The 19,396-nt window shown below is 40.9% G+C and overlaps 1 protein-coding gene across 1 annotated transcript in view; it reads right to left on the bottom strand.

Moving 5' to 3' along the window:
• Positions 1-19,396, bottom strand: part of HPSE2 (heparanase 2 (inactive)) — a 678,034-nt gene that overhangs the window by 109,145 nt on the left and 549,493 nt on the right. The gene's annotated exons all lie outside the window — the stretch shown is intronic.

Here is a 19,396-nt window from a genome sequence, read left to right on the forward strand (position 1 = left end):
TTAAAAGACCTGGTAACACCCACTACAGCTCAGTAAATACCAGGGCAGCACGCCAGGGAATCAGGGGGGATGACTGAGTGAAGGTCAGAGAGTAACCAGACGACAGCCCATGAACCATGCTCCCCTCCCCATTACCAGCATATGTCAGCATTCCTTTGTACCCAGATGGCGTCTAGGAGGAAGAAAAGAGAGAGAAAGATTGACACTCAGAAAAGTCTGCAAAGTCAGGAAGAAAAGTCAGGAAAAAAACAAAACAAAACAAAAGAAAAGCTGAGCTACCTTTAACTGGCCAGTTGATTTTTGTTTTGTTTTGTTTTGTTATTCCCAAGCAGGACTAGGGGCTCAGGAGTGATCAGTTAGTAAAACAAAATTTGTTTCTTTTAAAAATATCTGAGTTGTAGAGTATAAATTCAAGTCCTCCTGTTAAAATAACATAGTGGTTAAGATATAGTGCCCTGGGGTCAGACTTGGGCTTCACATCCTGACTCATCACTTTTAGCAGTTTCCACCCAGGGGTGCAGTTCTGTGCCTTACAAGAAATCTAGAGAAGAAATCCAAACTCTCCTGAACATGACAGCCTTTCAGACATCGGAAGATAACCTTCACATCACCTGTGAGTTTGCCCTTCGTTCACCTACTTCCCGCCGACTCATGTCACATGACTCATGGTCCTCTCAGCATCCAGGCTGCTCTCCCTAGAAGCATTTGCAAATTGTCTACATTCCCTTCACACTCATCCCAAACTGTTGCACATCACTGCTTGAGACGACTTCACTTTCATCCTCAGTCTTGACTGGATGGTTCTTTTTATTCCCTTTGGATCCTCATCTATGACTGAAACACCTCATGGAAGTACTGCAGAATTCAGTCAGCCTGTCAAAAAATGGCTGCTGGCAGCTGTGACTCAACTATCCAGATGCTCACAATTTTTCCTGCCTTGTCTCCATTGAGCTGTTTGGTAGATTTAAACAAAGAGATGGGCTGAACTAGAAGGTCAGCTGTTAGGTCCGAGTCTCCTGGACTACTTTTTTGTAGAGCAAGAACAGGAAAATAAGAGAGTAAAATAGGGGTGTCTGTATGTCCCAACACCAAACCCCAAGACCTGTTCCTCTTTCTAATCAAAAAAGATAACTTTCCATTCTCTCCATTCCCCTTTAAGAAGAAAGCAGCTGCCATCCTGCCAATGGGAATCTCTGCTTATGCCTCTAGGGGTCATATAAGTCAAATACTGTGCTTTTTAAAATATCACTCCTTATTCTGTCACTTAAGAATTTGCTTTACATCCAGGATTCAATAGTCACAATAGTAGCTGAGAACAGAGTAATCCATCTAGTTTGGAGTCACATTGTACCATCTGCTGATAGGCAAGTCACTTAGCTTTTCTCCAGGACAAAAACATGCACTTACTTGCAGTCTGTACCCCAGGATCAGATACATCCAGAATTAGATGCCAACTGCATTCTGATACAGCTTCCTCACATCTGGAACAATATTAGTTTTGATAAAGTATGTTTTAAATTCAGTACAATGTAGTGCTTAGAGAGTAAGCCTCAGAGTCAGATTGGCTGGATTTGAATTCCTGACCTTCCATTTACTAACTAGTGGGCAAGTCACTTAATACCTCTATAGTTTCTCTCTTTAAAATGAGAGCAATAGATCATAGTATTGATGTGAGCATTAAATTAGTTAATAAAGTGCTTAGACCATCTAACAATCAAATCAACAAGGGATGTGAATTACATAAACAGAACTTTCAACAAGCTGTAGTAATCTTCTTCCCTATAAAGATATACCAATGAACTATGAAGTCATTTAGATACACAAAGACACTCAGGAGAACTGTATCTGAGCCCCTGACACTGCCACTAGCTGGCAAATTATTTTGTGTTTTTAAACAAAAATTATTATGTTTGTTATTTCTGTGCTTCAGTTACTTCTTCTGTAAAAATGAGATATAATACTGCCTAGTAGTTATTGAGAAAATTATTGGTCTATTTATAAAGTGTACCATATAAATGGCAAAGCATTGTACAAATGTAAAAGATTGTTAATTGATCCGTATTATTTTTCTCATACTTCACTGGGCATCTAGAGATTTTTTTGTAAGATCAAGATACCCTGCCTCCTAGAAAGCAATAGATCAATCATTTCTTCAACTCTTTTTTCTAAACTTAAAGAAAACCTCTTTGCATTTCCTTGGCATTAGAGCATTTGGTCTTCACTTCAGTGTACTTGTATAACACCGCAAGGCTCCATTTCCAAGGTCAGAGCTTGCCTGTAATGACTGTACTTTAGTTTGGCCTATTCTATGTCTGGTATCTTCAGAAAGTGTTTTCAAATGACAAGGAAGGTCAAAACACTTCTAGGAAGGTCTCCTGTGGGTGGCCCATAATCCATTTATGGCTTCAAACAAAGATTGTGTCTTTTCCTAGTGGAGAGACCCCATTTGAACTCAAGCTTCAGTTGCTCTTGCTTTAAAGCTCAGACTCCATCTTGCCTCTGGACTAGACTACAATCTCGACTTTGGTCATTTATTTCCTTGAGTTATGTCGAAAAGCTTGTCCAATTCTAGCCATACCATTCTTTGCCTAGGTAAATCTTGATATAACCAAAAGCAAAGGCTTTGTTTACATTCTTTGGGCAATGAGTGTATTTCCTATTCCATAGTCCAGGACCTTTTCTCTTGTATCTTCAGGAATGAGAATGACCTGCCTTCTGTCACATGGGCCATGTCAAATAGAAATCACCCTAAATGTCTTGTAGTCTCCATGACTTTATGGGTTCTCCCTCAAAAAAATCTGTTTCTGATTATTTTGCCCCAGATGTACCTGGAGCATATTTTCAAGCTGAATCTCATTTTCTTATTTCCTGTCCATACTTCTAACTTCCCAGACCCCCTGGATAATTTATCTATTGTGTTAATATTTGCAGTTAAAGAAGTAGAGACCTGCTCCTTCTTTGTCTTTGGGCTCAGGAAGTATCTCCAATCATTTTTCAATCATTTGTGGTCCACAGAGAGCCAAAACATGCCTTTTCTGGGGAAATTTAATTCACATGTTTATGATTAATTTATATGCAAGTCATTACACTGGTGCTTCTAAGACATTTCATTTGACAAGCTACCTCTCTCTCACCCTTAAGATCCCCTCTCAAGTCTTATTTGAGTCGGACAGAGCCACTGTACCCAGGTGCTTTCCAGACTGGCAAACACTTAGAAAAGTAGTCCTGAATACATCAGAGAGGCCATTCCACATTTTAATTGATACACAGTTGTCTGAACGGTTGGTGTCTTACAGTATAGAGAGTGATAAAAGAATATAACCTGTATTCCTTTAGGCAGCAGGTGTAATTGTTCCTCAGAGTGGAATATGGCTTCTAATGGCTTATTCACCCCAAATTCAAAGTCATTTCAATTTAATTCCAGCGAATTTAATAATCTTTTCTTATGTACCTATTAAAGCACACTAAGTCATAATATTCCCTTTCTTCAATTTACTCATTGTCTCAAAAGAGAGACTGACCTATGTATTTATAACTATGATAGCCAGCATTGCACAGTGAGGACTAAGTGTAACATATAGTTAAAGTGCTATGATAGGACCAGAATGAGAGATTCCTACTGGGAACCCTAGAGAATGTGGCAGTGGGGATGGGCTTTGAAACAAAGTTTTGGGTATCCTGGGGGTGAATGCATAAGTGATCCAATGGAAGACATGTAATCTGTCAGTAATTGGTTCAAAATAGGACTAGAAAGACAGGGAAAGTCCAGGTTATGAAAAACCTTGGATGCCATAGTTAGGAGTTGAGGACATTATTTAGCCAATGGGGACCCAACAAAGGTTTTTGAAAAAGGGGAGCGACATGACCATGTCTCTAGCTGATACTGTGGAAAATATATTGGATGTAGGAGAAAATACAGGCAGTGGAACCATGAGGGGGCCATTGTGATGATTCAGACAAGAACTAAAGAGGCACTGCATAATGACAGAGAGACTAGATTAATGACAGTGGATGGCTTGGCTATGAGACACATGGTTGAGATGGACCCCGAAGGGCTTAGAGATGAGCAATATACGAAGATTAGGTAGGCTGTGAGTGATCTCTGGGTAAATTACCTGGGCTTCTGTTTCTTCAACAGAAGATTAAAAATAGTATTTTCAGTTGTTTCAAGGATTAAAAAATGTGATATGAAATGACTTAGTTCCTGGCATATAGCAGGCTTTCATTATATGCTAGCTCAGAAGATGAAGATGATAGTGAGGTGTATGAATTAGGATTTTTAGAACAATTCAAAACCCATGCTATTGGGTCTCTGAACCTTTTATGTATTCTATTTGTAGGTCTTTCAAATGTATGCTTTCCTGTAAATATTTAGTTATTGGTTCATTTTAAAGGCAACCAGTCATTACAGAGATGTGTGGTAGTTAAAGTAATCATTAGTAAAAAGGCCATGTTTCCTAAAGGGAATCTGAACTGCTAATAATTAGAAACACCTTTAAGAGAAGCTGTAGGTAATTAGCACATTTGCACCAGTGATTCCCTACCCTGGCTTGATACAGCCCAATTCAGGAAACAGTTTTTGAGTGTCTATTAGGTACCAATTGCGTTTGGGTTAGAGAAGATATAAGGATCGGTACACCAATTCCCTACTCTAAAGGAACTTACAGTCTAGAAAGGGAAATATGATAAGTTTGTAAAAGACCTAGATCTTTATAACAATACCATACCTACTAAATGCATGAAGGGATACAGATAAAATGTTAGTGAGGTTCAGAAGCAGGAGTGAAGACCTTCACTTAGGAGAATTTCAGAAAAGCTCTGAGAAAGAGATTGACCCTGTCCGGAAAGACAGCTAGTCTATTTTGTTGGCTAGAGATGTTGTGGGAGGCAACTATGATGACTCCAATCATGCACTCACACACATAGTCCTTCTCTCATTCAACAAACTTTTATTCAGTGTCTACTATGTTGGAGGAAGACTGAGATTACTAAAACAAAGTCTCAGCAGCTAAGGTTTCACAGTATCTTTCAGTTCAAAGAAAAAACTTTCTCTCCATAATGGGAGGGGAGGAAAGAGAAGGATGGGTGAACTGTAACACACTATGATCAGTATTTTATAAAGGTCTGCTGAGAGTAATGTTAATTAAGAGCTACCTATATTATTAGGGTTTTCTAGAGAAAGAGAACCAATAACCAGTAGGACAGGTGTGTGATTATATCTCTATATCATCTATGTATTTACCTGAGGGATTATTCTAGGTGATTGGTCCACACAGCCATGGAAACTGGCCAGCCCACGGTCTGCAGCGGGCTGGCAGGCCGAAGCGTCGTGCTGCGGTCAGGGTGTGGAGACAGTCTGCCAGCAGAGTTCTTTCTTGATCAGGGGAGGTTGGTTTTGTTTCTATTAAAGCCTTCAGCTGATTAGATGAAGCCTACCACCTTATGGAGGAGAATTTTCTTTCCTCAGAGTCTACTGATTTAAATGTTGATCTCATCCAAAAATATCTTCACGGAAATATCTAGAATAATGTTTGACTAAATATCTGCATATGATAGACTAGCCAACTTGACACATAAAATTAATCGCAATACCGTATGAGACAAAGGGAACAAATTTGGTCCCAGCCTCTGTCAGTCAGATTAATCAGATGGCTGACAGGCTGGCATACTCGGGTACAAATTTGAGTTGGGTCAAGAACTTGTAGGGGTGGGAGATAGACTGTTGGGAGAGGCAGTTGGCCACTAGCCCTGACTGCCCCTGGATGTTTCTGAGTTTGAGTGTAAGTGTGCCAGACCACAAGCTTATCTTTCTTCTGACAAAGAGTAATTTATATAGGTACTCACACAGGCAACTAAGTGGGTCAAAGTGACCACAGCATGACCACCATATAACTGCTAACTTTTGCAGGGAGAACATTAGCTTTTTTGTTGTTTGCTACAATGTTTGCTGCTTGCTGAAAAAGTGCTGGGCCCTTGGTTCTGAATTTCTCAGCTGCAGCTTGAACCCACTGCATTTGTACCATACATTTGGGCCCACTGCATTGCCCTTGTGGACTGGGCAGCCAGGAGAACCAACACACATATACCAATATTCATGCTGTTTGTGGTGCATCAGTATATAAAGTCTTTCATCTCTAACCCAGGAAGCTTGTGTCTTCTCTCTACATCTACGAAGCAGAAAAGGCTAACATATTAGCTTGCAAGGTGGGTAAAATCTCAGGCCCTTCACAGTTACTGACAGCTATGGTGATGAGGATGGGATTTTGACAGTGACATGACTTTCTGAAAGAGGAAGGGTAAGGGCTTTGCAGGTCTGGTTCAGGGACATAAGAATATTGCCCAGGATCTGGTAATGAATGCTCTCACCCAAATACTTGGTGAGTTTGTGGAGTAAGGGACCCCCAGTGTCTTGCCTGTTAATGAGCAAAAACTGAATTAATATTTAAAGGCTGAGTGGTGAGAGGTAGGATTGAAACAAATTACCTTACCTGTTGTTCACTCTTCCCAGGTGGGCAAGGGTGTCATTATTATTACCATGACAATGGGGCAGCAAGCCTTGAGACACCAACCTAAAGTCAATGTGGTCATTGTTACTGAGCCACGTGTTTTCTAAAGTTAAAATAGATAATGTCAGTAATGATGACCTTGACATCTGATATGGGGCTTTGGGTGGACTGAAAACATCAGAAGTTCATTTGGTTGAACTATGAGCAGCTATCACACCATTCAAAACTGCAAGTAGTAGCTAAAACAGTCTTGAAAATGAAGAACATTTTCTTTTTGGGACTCACATTTCCCAATTTCAAAATTTACTACAAAGCTACAATAATCAAAGCAGTATGGTACTGGAATAGAGACAGACAAATGGATCAATGGAATAGAATTGAAAGTCTAGAAATAAAGATTTGCATTTATGGTCAATTGATTTTCAGCAAGGATGCCAAGACAATTTAATGGGAAAAGTACAGCTTTTTCAACAAGTGGTGCTGGAACAACTGTGCCCACATGCAAAAGCATGAACAATTGTACCTCATATCACATAGGAAAATTAACTCAATATGCATCAGAGATCTACATGTAAGAGCTAACGATAAACCTCCTAGAAGAAATCATAGGAGTAAGTCTTTGTGGCCTTGCATTAGACACCAAAAGCACAAGTGACAAAAGGAAAAATAGATAAACTGTATTTCATAAAAATTAAAAACTTTCATTCTAAAAGAATGAAAGGAAAACACACAGAATTGGCAAATATGTTTGCAAATCACATAAATGATAAAGGATTTTGTATTATAAAGAACTCTTACAACTCAACAAGAAGACAAATAGCTCCCCTTAAAAATGACAAAGAATTTGAATAGAAATTTCTCCAAAGAAGATTCATAAGTGGCCAATAAGCACATGAAAAGATGCTCAGCATCATTAGTCACTAGGGAAATGCAAATCAAAGCCATAATTACATTCAACTTCATAACAACTAGAATGACTATAATCAAAAGACAGACAATAATAAATGTTAGTGAGGATATGGAAAAATCAGAAACCTCAAACATTGCTGGTGGGAATAAGAAATGGTGAAGTCACTTTTTGAAACAGGTGGGCAACTCTTCAAAAAGTTATACACATCACCCAGCAGTTTCGCTCCAAGATATATACCCAAGAGAAATGAAGACATACACCACACAAAAACTTGTACACTTATGTTTAATAGCAGCATTTTTCACAGGAGCCAAGAAGTAGAAATAGCTCTAATGTCTATCAACTGATGAACAGATAAATAAAATATGGTATATCCACACAATGAGTATTATTCAGCAAGAGATGGGAGTAAGTAGTAATACATATTACAGAATGGATGAACTATGAAAACATGGTTAAGTGAAAGAAGTTAGTCACAAAAGGTCACATATTTATGATTCCATTTATATGAAATACCTTAAACAGGAAAATCTACAGAGATAGAGAGTAGATCAGTGGTTTCCAGAAGCTGAAGAAAAAGCAGAATGGGGAGTAACTGCTAATGGGTATGGGGTTTCCTTTTTGGGTGATATCTTAAAATTGATTGTACTGATGGTTGCACGACTCTGTACTATAAACAATTGACCTTTACACTTTTAATGGGTGAATTTTATGGTAGCTGAACTTTACCTTAATAAGAGTCTTTTAAAAAACCTAAATTAATATAAATGCAAAGCCTTTCTTACTGGTGTGGAGCTGCTCTCTCCCTCAGCACCCCTGATCCTTCCCTTCCCTCCACCCCAACTCTAGCTGTTTTAAGGAGATAGATGACTAGAGGTGGGACTGAGGTCTCCCTGTCTCCATGGGGATTAAAGGCCATATGCATCCATTTAAGTTTTCTGGGAAACTTCATGGAGGAAAGAACTCATACTCTTATGGCTCTGTTAGATGCAGGTGCTCAAGCACTGTCCTACTTGTTTTTCTGGGGGGAGGAAGGCTCCTGAATTCAATTAATAAGGTTTGTACAAGGTTCCCAGTAGGGAAAATAAATCTAAAATGATCTTGTAAGTGAGACCCTTTGGACCAACTCTATATCCTGTTGTTGTGGCTTCCAACATATATTCCTTACTGAATATATATTTGTGTTGATGTTTTACATGTTTGTGCTGTGAAGGCTCATTATGTTTAAAGGGGATTCGCCTAATAGAGAAGAGTCACATGTAGAGAAGCAGTGGGACGTAGTGGGATGATGACATGTAGTGGGACATGCAAATCACTCCACCTACCTCCCTATTCCATGTTGAACCATGAGGAGAAAGGTAAATCACAGCTTTGATTAAGATCTAAAAGGTGGTAGGGAGAGTAAAAGGTGTAGTATCTCAATACTGCAGCCCTGTATGTCCAGAGGAGTGGGAACTAGGGACTTATGGCAGATTATTGCCAACTGAGTTCAGTTGTTATTCCTAGAGCCTCAACTGTTCTAGATATTGTAACTGTAACGGAATGCATTGCATAGACTGTTGGCACATGCTGTTCTGTCTTGGATATTGCCAACACCTTCTTTCTAATTCCAATTCCACTGGCCCCCAAGGGCAAGAGTTTAGATCAGTTTGTATTCATGGCGAAGCCTCTTATACATGTCTGCAGTATCTCACAGGAGGTAAAATTAATGAATGGGCATTAATGATCTTTTATCTTTCAGAGCCACCCTGGAAACTTCCTCAAGAAGGAAAATCCCTGATGTGGTTCTCCCAAGTAATTGACTTCTGGATATGGATCTGCCATCCGTCATCAGACAGTAAAACATTAGGGATGACCCAGAATCCTGCACTGTTCCTGGTTGTAGGGGTGGAAAGTTCTTAAAGTGATCCCATTTTCAAGAAGGTAGAGATATATACAATAATGGGGCAAAATGGTAACTGCCATAAGAAAGGTAGGCACTATATTGCTCTGCTAATAAATTCAGTATAAGTAGTGCTCACCTGTTGCTGCATGAAATTGAAAATTTGTTCCTTTCTTCCTTTTTTTTCTTTCATTATTCAGTAAAAATATCAATCTGTAAGAGTCAGCCAGTGTTAAATCCCAGGTTTTATCTCCTGGGTCATTTTATTTTACCTTGAAGCCAGCTTTTCTGCTTCCCCATTGCCATTTCTATCTGCCTTGACTGATAGCAGATAGAGTTATAGGTTCTTGACTTGACAAAGCTGTGGCAGAATCAACCAGAAGAAGTCTCAGTGGTAATGAAGAACCACAGAACTCAGAACTGGCTCTACGTTGCTGTTCCCTTGAGTAAGTTGCTGGACCTCTCTGGGGCTCCATTTTCTTCTCTGCCAAATGGGATGTGTGTCTGCATCCTACCTGTCTCATCAGGAAGCTGGGAAGGCTAGATGAATTAATGGATGGAAATACGCTGTGGAAACTTATGTGGGACACAGAGTAAAGTCAAATAAACCAAATAAGGAAACTACTATTATATAGGTTTGTGGAACATGAAATGAGATGTGGAGGACTTCGAAGATTCTAAGACAACCTATATTTGCTGACTAACATTATTGTAACTGAAATATTTCCTGTTACTGATGGTTTGTAAGTAGTATTTGCCTACCAGGTTGGTTACTCCCCAAGGGTTTCCATCTTTCCTAAAATGTCAGAATTTCACCCAACTCCAAGGAACAGTTTTCAAATATTTAGAATAGATAATAATGGAAACAATATTATGCACTTATGAAGAGTCAGACACTGTCTTAAGCATTCACAAGAACCCTGTTAGGTTATAGACTATTAGCATCCTTATTATATAGATGATGGAAAATGGGATAATCTGACAGATATGACACAGCAAGTGAACAGCAGAACTGGGATTCACACCAGGATCTATCTCTGAAGCCCAATTTCCAAAGTACCAAGGTGTATTGCCTCCCTGTACACAGTGTGCACACAGTACCTGACAATAAAAGCCTGCCTTCCATGTTTCCTTTATTGAGCAGTGCACTGCAGCCCCCAGAATCCCAGTCACTGAGCATCTTTGAGCAGGGCACTATGGGGGATATAAAGATAGGACAGATGGTTTCTGTTTTCAAGGAGCTTACGTTCAGACAGAGGAAACTGGATGTACCCAAACAACTCTAATAACAAAAGAAAATGATAATGGCTATAACAGGGATGCAAAAGACTTGAGAAAAGAGGGATTACTCCATGAATGATTTAAAAATGAAATAATGCTGTTTAATTTTATCTTAAAAGGCTTTATTAATGTAAGTTCAGCTGGGAGGTCTGTCTGAAGATACTGGTATGGAAATCTTGAAGATGAATCAGAAAATGTCAGAGCCACATGGCAGTGCCTTGTGGCAAGGGGCTCTCTCAGGAAAACTTACTGCTTGGTAAGTAATATTACAAATGTCCACTATTGACATCTTGTTGCACAAAGATTCCCCAGTTCTCCCCTCCAGCCAGCATTAGTATGTCCTACTCAGAGGTCTGGCTCTGGAGATACTAAGTGAACTAGATAGACCTTTACACCCATCATCAACCAGCTGTCTCTCCAAGGCTCTATGTTTTGTTACCTCAGATTGTAAGCATGGAGAGAAGGAATCTGACTTTATTTTTTATGTCCCTGAGCAACAAAAGTAGTGCTTCGCTAAATTTCGTGTATGTTATGACAGCTTCTCATGAGGACATTGTGAAAAATTATCACTGAAATTTTTAAACATACTCAAAAATAGGACTGTATGACCAACTCCCAAATGTTCATCACCACCTTCCACAAATATCACTATTCTGCCATTCTTGTTTCAAAGCCTGCTGAGAGGTGACAGAGGGTGCACATGGAGATGGCCAGGGCAGTGACAGGGAGACACACAGTCGAGGATCCCAGACACAGGGGCAGGCAGTGGGATGCACTGGCGGTCTTCACACATGAGACAGGAGCAAAGGGATTTGCCAAGTGTTAGTGGCACAGGTAGAGTGGGGGATCAGGTGCAGGGAGCATGAGATAAATTGTACCAAGAAGTTCGCTGGTTGCCTCTGTGCCTGGCACAGGTGGACCAGGCCTCAGGGTGGTCTGAGAGGCACTGCGTAGCCGCTGAGGTTGACTGAGCTTCTTCCTGCTCTAGCCTTTGCAGGTGCTTCTCTCTCAGAAAGAACGCTTCACGCTTCCACAAGCTCCCCTGTGCAGACTTCCTGGCCATACTTTCTCAAGAGGTATCCTCTCCTCATTATTCTTCAACTTGGCAGCCTGTTCGCTTCTTACACACCATTCTGAATTTTATAATGAACTATTTGGTAGGTTGTTTGCTTCGTTTCAGTCTCACATACTAGAACAGAACCTCCAAGGAGGGCAGGGACCTTGTCTTTCTCCTTCACCTCTATTTCCTCAGAAACCAGAGCAGTGTCTGGCATATCATTGATACTCAGGAAATATTTGTCAAATGAATTAATGATAGATAGTATTAAAATTTTGTCACTATCTTGTTAATTGGAGCAATAACGGAGTACAAAAGAGTAGAGGGAAAAGAATAGGTAATTTCTAATTTAATTAGGGTACCTGGAAACTTCTAACCCATGGTTTTCAATTCTGGCTGCACATTAGAATCACTAGGGAGCTTTAAAAGATACTGACACCTGGGCCCCTCTACAGACCAACTAAATCAGAATCTCTGGGGGTGGTGCCTTAGCATAGGAATTTTTTAAAAGCTCCCTAGGTGGCTATAATGTGCAGAGGCTTGAGAATTACTGCTCTAATGAAGAAAGGCTATAAGGATTTTGACATCAAGATGAGAGCAGTGAATTCCAGAATAGAAGGCAGGTCCACTCAAATCAGGTTTAGAGTGAGTCAGAATGATGTGCTCTATTCAAACCTTTCAATGTTTAAAACCAAATCATAGATGAAATAAAGAGATTGGTGATAGTTGAAAGTGAGTGAATTACCTCACTACTGAGATATCTTTTTAAAAATTTATAAACAGTGTAGTGAATTTAAATGGGAATTAAAAACAGAATTTATGTGCTTTATTTCTATTTTAAAAGACTTCTGCTTTTACTTAAATAACAAAAAAACCATAAATGAATTAGAAAAAAAATAATGTTTTATCATTGGTCACTTCTATCAGAGGCCTATTTCTTGGTTCCTAAATGTCATAACCAGATATCACTGCATCCTTAGTGTTTGCAAACATAATGTTTAAGATGAAATAATCTTATATTTGTCATATTGCAGCACTCAACAAAAGATCTTTCCAACCCACCGAAGGGCATTCCATTTTCTTATCTCCTTTCTTTTCCTTTTTTTCTCCTCCCTCCCTTCCTTTCTTTCTTATCAGATTATTTTTAGATAATTTTTTAGTGTGTTTTAGGTGAACTGACGAGGTTACGGGAGGTACAGCTTTTCTCATTTCCATATCTTGCCTCGCCCTCCATCATCTGAAGGTGGTTTGGAGGATTACACACTCTGCTCGAGAGCTCAAATGCAGCAAGGCCATAATTGCTTCTTCTCCTTAATTTATTTAGGTTGCTGTGCAATTTGCTGTAGCTGTAATCCCTCAGTATTGCAATCAGGGAACCATATAAATGGTTGCTAGCACAGTGAGATTTTCAATTGGTGCTTCTCAGTGATTCACATAATGTACTGTCATTAGCACTTTTATGTGACATATCATGATTTCCAGGGCTTACTGGGCCATTTATAAATATCAAATGAAGGTGTTAGAGCTGGCACTGCAATGTGGTTACTGCCTTAATTGCCTGCATTGGGAAAGGCTGGCAGTATCTTCTCTGGAGGAAAATAAAATGCAATTTTTAGTTTTTTAACCATTTGCCATCAGTTCCTCTCAAGTGCAGGAACCACAGATTTTCTTCTTCATTCTTCTGATTTTCTAGTAATTTAAATTTTATAAAAAATATCTACTTTTCATACTTCAGTTATCTTCACTTGAGTTGACTTCCAGATACAAATATTCAAAATATATTATCTCACTACAGTTATATTCATTATTAATGATAATTGTTACTGTAACTTACAGTTTTACATTTTGCAAAGTAACTTTATAAATAATAATGGCAGCTAACATTTGTTGAGGTACATATGCATTGGCTCTTTGAGATGGATACTATTATTGCCTCATTTTAGTGCCCAGGGACACAGAGCTCATAAGTGGCAGAGCTGGGTTTGAAACTCAGGTCTGATTCTGAAGCCAATATTCTAAGCGCTATGCTGAAATCCTCCCCACTTGAGACCCAGCACAGTGAGCCTCATGTTACACAGCAGGAACCGGGCCGCTGAGGTGCTGCACTTGGTCCCTGTCTCTTCAGACTGCAGGGGCAGAGCTCCTTTTGCCTCCCGGGGGTGAGCTGTTATGGCTGCTTACGGGTGTCGTGTCGTGTGTCACTGACACCCCATGGGCACCACTCAGGTTGATAAATGAGCTAAGGAGGAGGACTGGTAGTTAAAAATCAGAGGTGCTTCTATTTAAAGCATTCGAGGCAAAAAAAAAGCTGCCCTCCTGGTCAGATGGTGCAGCCACAGACTCTGCTCTGAGAGGCCAGGGTTTAAGGCACAGAGGGGGAAAGAAGCAAGTGATACCCGCTGGGCAAGCAGCCCGGGCGCTGGGGCCACGGACCGGGAGCTGGCCTGAGTCCCTGCAATTGATCCTGCAGCTGAGGACACCCTTCTCTCAGCAGCAGCAGGGGCCCACAAAGGGAGGCTGCACACGGAGCCGTCTCTGTCGGGGCCTCTAATGAGGGGATTGGGTTTCACCTCACAGCTCCCCCTAACCAGGTACACTCTGCTTCTTTCATCTTCCTGAGGGCTCCCATGGGAAAGGAAAGAAGGGAAGGGAAGCTACACCATGAAACCGCTCACAGGCTGGTTTGGCTAGGTTTTGTGTCTCCCCCGTCCCACCACCTTCAGATCTGTAGCTTTGAAATTCTCACCCTGTGTGGCCACTGGACAGCAATGGGAAAAGCTTTCCTAAGTATTTTTCATAATCCAGCCACCATGATGCTCTGGAAAATTAATGCCTTTGCCCCTTTGCACATGCTACTGCCTCTGTCTACAAGATCCTCTTCAGACCCCAGAGTCTTCTTCCTGTGGCTAACTTGCCCTTTTCTTTCAAGATCCAGCCCAGGTGTTGTCTCCTCCAGAAAGCCTTCCCTGATGCCCGCGTCTGCCCTCCAGGCAGGCAGGCTGGCTTCCGCCACAGTCTCTGCTGACTCATCTGCCTCCCATCCACACTGTAAGCTCTTTGAGGGCAGGGACAGCGTCTCCAGTGCCCATCACAGCACCTAGCACGTAGCACCAGCATAGTAAGTATTTATGGATGAATGAATCATGAGTGATAAATTAATTAAGCTGAAACTATTTGAAGTACTCAATTATTTCAAAAATAGCCTTTAAAACAGCAAAAATGCTGCTTGCAGCAATTTTATATACAAAAAGCCACAAAGAAGAAAATTAAACACTCTTGTCATTTCACCAAAGAAAACCACTTTTACCATTCAGATGTAGTCCCTTCCAGAAATTTCCTATGTGTATGAGTATATACGAAATCAGATTCCTATTGTCCTATCTAATTTTCTCAAGGATTACAACAATATCTTTTGGAGTAGACAGAGGAGATGTTTTTTATCACAACTTAAGTGATTAGAAAACTGGAACCCAAAGATACACAATCAATGGCAGAACTTGGACTAGAACCTGTGAATCTTGTCATAGTCCAAGCTTCTGCTGCTCCCCATGAGGCCTCCTAATTAGGTGGTGTTCTTCTTACAAGAAAAATTTGTGCATCAGTCTAGCATCATAGTATGTGGATTTTTGACTGGATATTCTTCCTTTGGAAATAGACAGATCTAAGCTGATCCTGTGTCCATATCATGGTTGTGCAGTGCATAAGAGGCACTGCTAACATTTCAAAGTGAAGCAAGGATGGAGCATGTAGGATCTCATCCCTGTGATTGGCTAACTGACAGTACCATTAGATTCACAGTGTCTTTCTAATCACCACAGTAGTGGTGGGAATCAGAGCATGTTGCCGTGCAAACTACAGCCCTAGGTTCAATCCATCATGGACTAGTGAGCTGTACCCCAATCCATGACCACTGACTGTATTCTAGAACAATGTACACAGTAAGTGCTCAGTAAGTGTGCACTGGGCTGAGTTGATGCTTATTATTATTCAGCAGGGGCAGTCAGCAAAAAAGAATGTGACAGCAAATATAAATGTCACCACCACTATGCCCAGTATAGGAAAGGTGATCCAATGTGCACTAGCTTTCTGCTTTATTCTAAATAGAGGACTACACTGTAATCCCCCAAACACAGACGCACACCAGGTTGTTAACTGTGCAGATGAAGGAACCGTATCTTATTTATCTGCATGTCCCCAGAATACCCAGCACAGAGCCAGACACATTTGAAGTGTCAATGTTTTTTGAACTGAATTATATTGCTAGGCTGGCGTGGGAGTTAAGATGTTGACTAGTAATTCACCATTCCTTTCCCTGGAAGCTCTGTAAATCATGCTCTTAAACAAAACAGCAAGCTAAATTCCCAAACCCTCTCTTAGGAGAAATGCCCATGGCTGGTGGGGTCTGGACTATGTCCACTGAATGTGCAGATTTCTTCCGCACAAACATCGCTGACTCCCAAGGGAGGCCATGACTGGCTGACTGGCTGTGGAGACTCACGTGCTCCCTCTTTCCCAATGGCAGGGGGGTCAGGGGAAAAGGGTGGGAGTGGAGTGATGAGGCACTGCTGAACCAAATGTTCTCCTCTTCCCAGGAGAAGGGAAATGTCACAAGAGTAGGAGTGCTGGCACTTTTGTAGAGGAACCACCATGAAGAACGTGGGTTGTAGTTGAAAAGGGACTTTTCTGAAGACAAGTTTCCTTTTTAAAGGCCCATGCTCATTTTCTCTTTTACCTTGGATTGGAATGGCTCTATTGGAATGGATCTGTCAGAACTAGGCTGGAATCCCACAAACTGGGATCAAAGTTGACTGGGTGGGCAGAAGGGTAATATGGGACGTGGGTTGAGGAACCATTAAGCCAAGATCTATAGTTTTTCTGAATTTATCTAAGAGTACTAACCAAAACAAAAACAGAACAGTATTTGCTAATCAGATCCTTTCCTAAAATGTACTGAGCTGAGTTTGAAAGACTGGAATAGAAAATACTGATTTTTTTGGAGGCAACCAAAATACAACTCACTAATCTCCTAAGCGCTTAACAAACTCTCTTGAAGATTTAATCACAATGTAAAATCCACAACTTTTTACTGGCAGTACACAACTGTACTCTCTGAAGTGGCAACCAATATGATTCCCAGGTCTGTCTCCGTTACACATTCCAGGGGCCTGCTGGCAAGTTCTTTCAGGTTGGTGCCCTTCAGCCTAGTAAATTCTTTCCAGGGGAGACTTAGGACACACTGTCAGCTGCCAAGTTCCTTACTATAAGGTGCAGAATTTATTAGCACAAAAAAAGATAAAAAGAAAGCCTGCTACCTTTTTAAGTGCTTTTACATACAGTTCCTTTACTAGAGTTCCGCATTTCCAGAAATACAGCTGCCAAGCTCATTCGAACCTTTGTGCTACATCAGTGGGACTTGTTTCAGCTTCCTGTGAACTTCTGTGAGCTCTGCTGCTACCATGTATCAGCTAAGGTCTCTTGTGCCATGCTTTTAAAGGAAGTCACCCGCAGAAATTCTTATTTGGGAAGAAAAAAGCATCTTGAAAACAGACTGGTGTCCTTAACCTCCACCCAGCCGTCAAAGGTACAGAGCTGATATGGAATCCAGGTTTGGCCAACTCTGGAAATCAAGTCTGTCACCCGAAGAGCATCTTTTTCTAGCCTAGGTTTCCATCTGCAGACCCAACTCTGAGGCAAATACTGGCTTCAGACCACAGGACAGATACCACAGGGAATACCACAAGACAGACTGCAGTGTGCTGAGAAGAAAATCAGATTTGAAATGGAAAAACTCTGGAGAATTCCACCTCTTAACAATTGTCTAACCTTGGATAGGTTACTTAGTAACTCACAGAACCCTAGTTTCTTTTCAGAAAAGTAGGTATAGTCATAATTATCTAACCAGACTCTCTTTAGAGCCACTGTGACAAAGCATTGTTTATATATTTATTATTTACCATTTCTCAGTGTGCTCCCCAAGATGATAAGCTCTAATTGTTCAGGGACCTTGTCCTTTTGGTTCATTACAGTAACCCACCGCCAGAACTGGTGACTAGCACACAGTTTAAGATCAAGAGGCATGAGAGAGATTTGAATGAGTGAGGGAAGGAATAAAGGACAGAAGGAAGGACAAAGGAATAAAGGAGAGAGGGCAGAGTGTTTGCAGCATGACTGAGGTACCATGTATGAAAGTGGTCTATAAATTATTAAGTATTTGCCAGCTTATTAAAATAATTGTAACCAAAATTTGATGCACTAATTATACTAGGGTGATGATTTTAAAATGTACGTTAAATCATGTTACTTCCCTGTGTAAAGTAACATGGCTTTTCTTATTACATGTAGTAAAAGTCAAACTCTTTTTCACTTTCCAAAGCCCTGTGTGATCTGACTCCTGGGGGCCTCATGTCTAACCAGTCTGCCCCTTCTCTGCCAGAGCCCCGCCACTCAAATATGCCAAGTCTCTTCCTGCTTTGGTGCCTTTATGTGCACCTGTAAAAGCCATGTGGCTGGCTTCTTGTCCCTGGGCTCCTGGCTTATACATCACCTTCTCAGAGGCGTCCCTTATACATACATGCACTGTAAAGGAGCCCTCACGGACTCCTTGTGATAGTATTATCTGTCTGTCTGTCTGTCTGTCTGTCTGTCTGTCTGTCTATCTATCTATCTATCTATCTATCTATCTATCTATCTATCTATCTATCTATCTATCTATCTATTACTAGTCCCCTCCCCAGTGCCTGATAATCTGTATATATTTATTTTCACATGATATATTTGTTTAATGCTTATATTTCACAGAGACTTTTCTAATTATTATTTTATCTCCACAAGATAAAATAATAATTTATGGGCTCAAAATAAACAAATGCATACAAAACACTATGGTTTACATTTGAAAGCCCCCTCTCCACCCTATGGCAGCTCCCACATACTTTGATAGAGGTAACCTGACTGTGAATAAAAGTAAGTGTGCCGATCAGTTTTAGTATTTGTGATTTCACTGGAGCCATGTACAGTCTATGATTGTACTTAGTATTCTAACCTAGAGTTGGAGACGTGGGAATGGTGTTTTGGGTGTCAAGCCACTTTCTGTTCTGGGTGGAGGCTCCTGGCTCAGAGCAGGGGTGGGGGTGAGGGGTGGACATAGGCAGAAGGAAGCAAATGGCAGGAACTCTCACCGGCTCCACTTGGGTTTGTTTACTGTGGACCCAGCAGCAGTAATTCTGTAGGAAGAGCACCAGACCAGGGCACAGGGACAGGTTCTAGGGCTGGCTCTACATGTCCCTTCTCCCAGCCCTGGGGTATCAGTTCCTCTGCTGCATGAGGTGGAACTGGATCACCTCTAAAGGGAACCCCGGCTCTGACAATCTGTGAGTGAATGAGAGGCGTCTGACCTTTCGCCATGACCATGACGTCTTTGAAAAGAACACCCCATATAACATTTCTGATAAATGCAGCTTCTCTGGACTATGAAATTTCTTTGGTTGGTCAATAAAGTCATCAGACAAACCCAGATATCTTTTCTTGCCTTTCTTTTTAGCTTCCCCTTTCCTTTGCTTTCCTAGAGAAGCTGGTGCTCTGAGCCAATCCCCTCACTGTCACAAATGCATCAACACCTAACTGTAAGTGCACTTCAGCTGCTCCCCAAGAGATGGGGTCCTACTGTATCTGATCTTGGCCAACACTCTCCCATCTGCTTTCAACACGTTGCGTCTGACCTGACATTAACTAATGTCTCCTATTAGCATTAGAGGAAAACA

This window comes from Manis pentadactyla, chromosome 8 (assembly GCF_030020395.1).
Source record: "Manis pentadactyla isolate mManPen7 chromosome 8, mManPen7.hap1, whole genome shotgun sequence".
NCBI lineage: Eukaryota > Metazoa > Chordata > Mammalia > Pholidota > Manidae > Manis > Manis pentadactyla.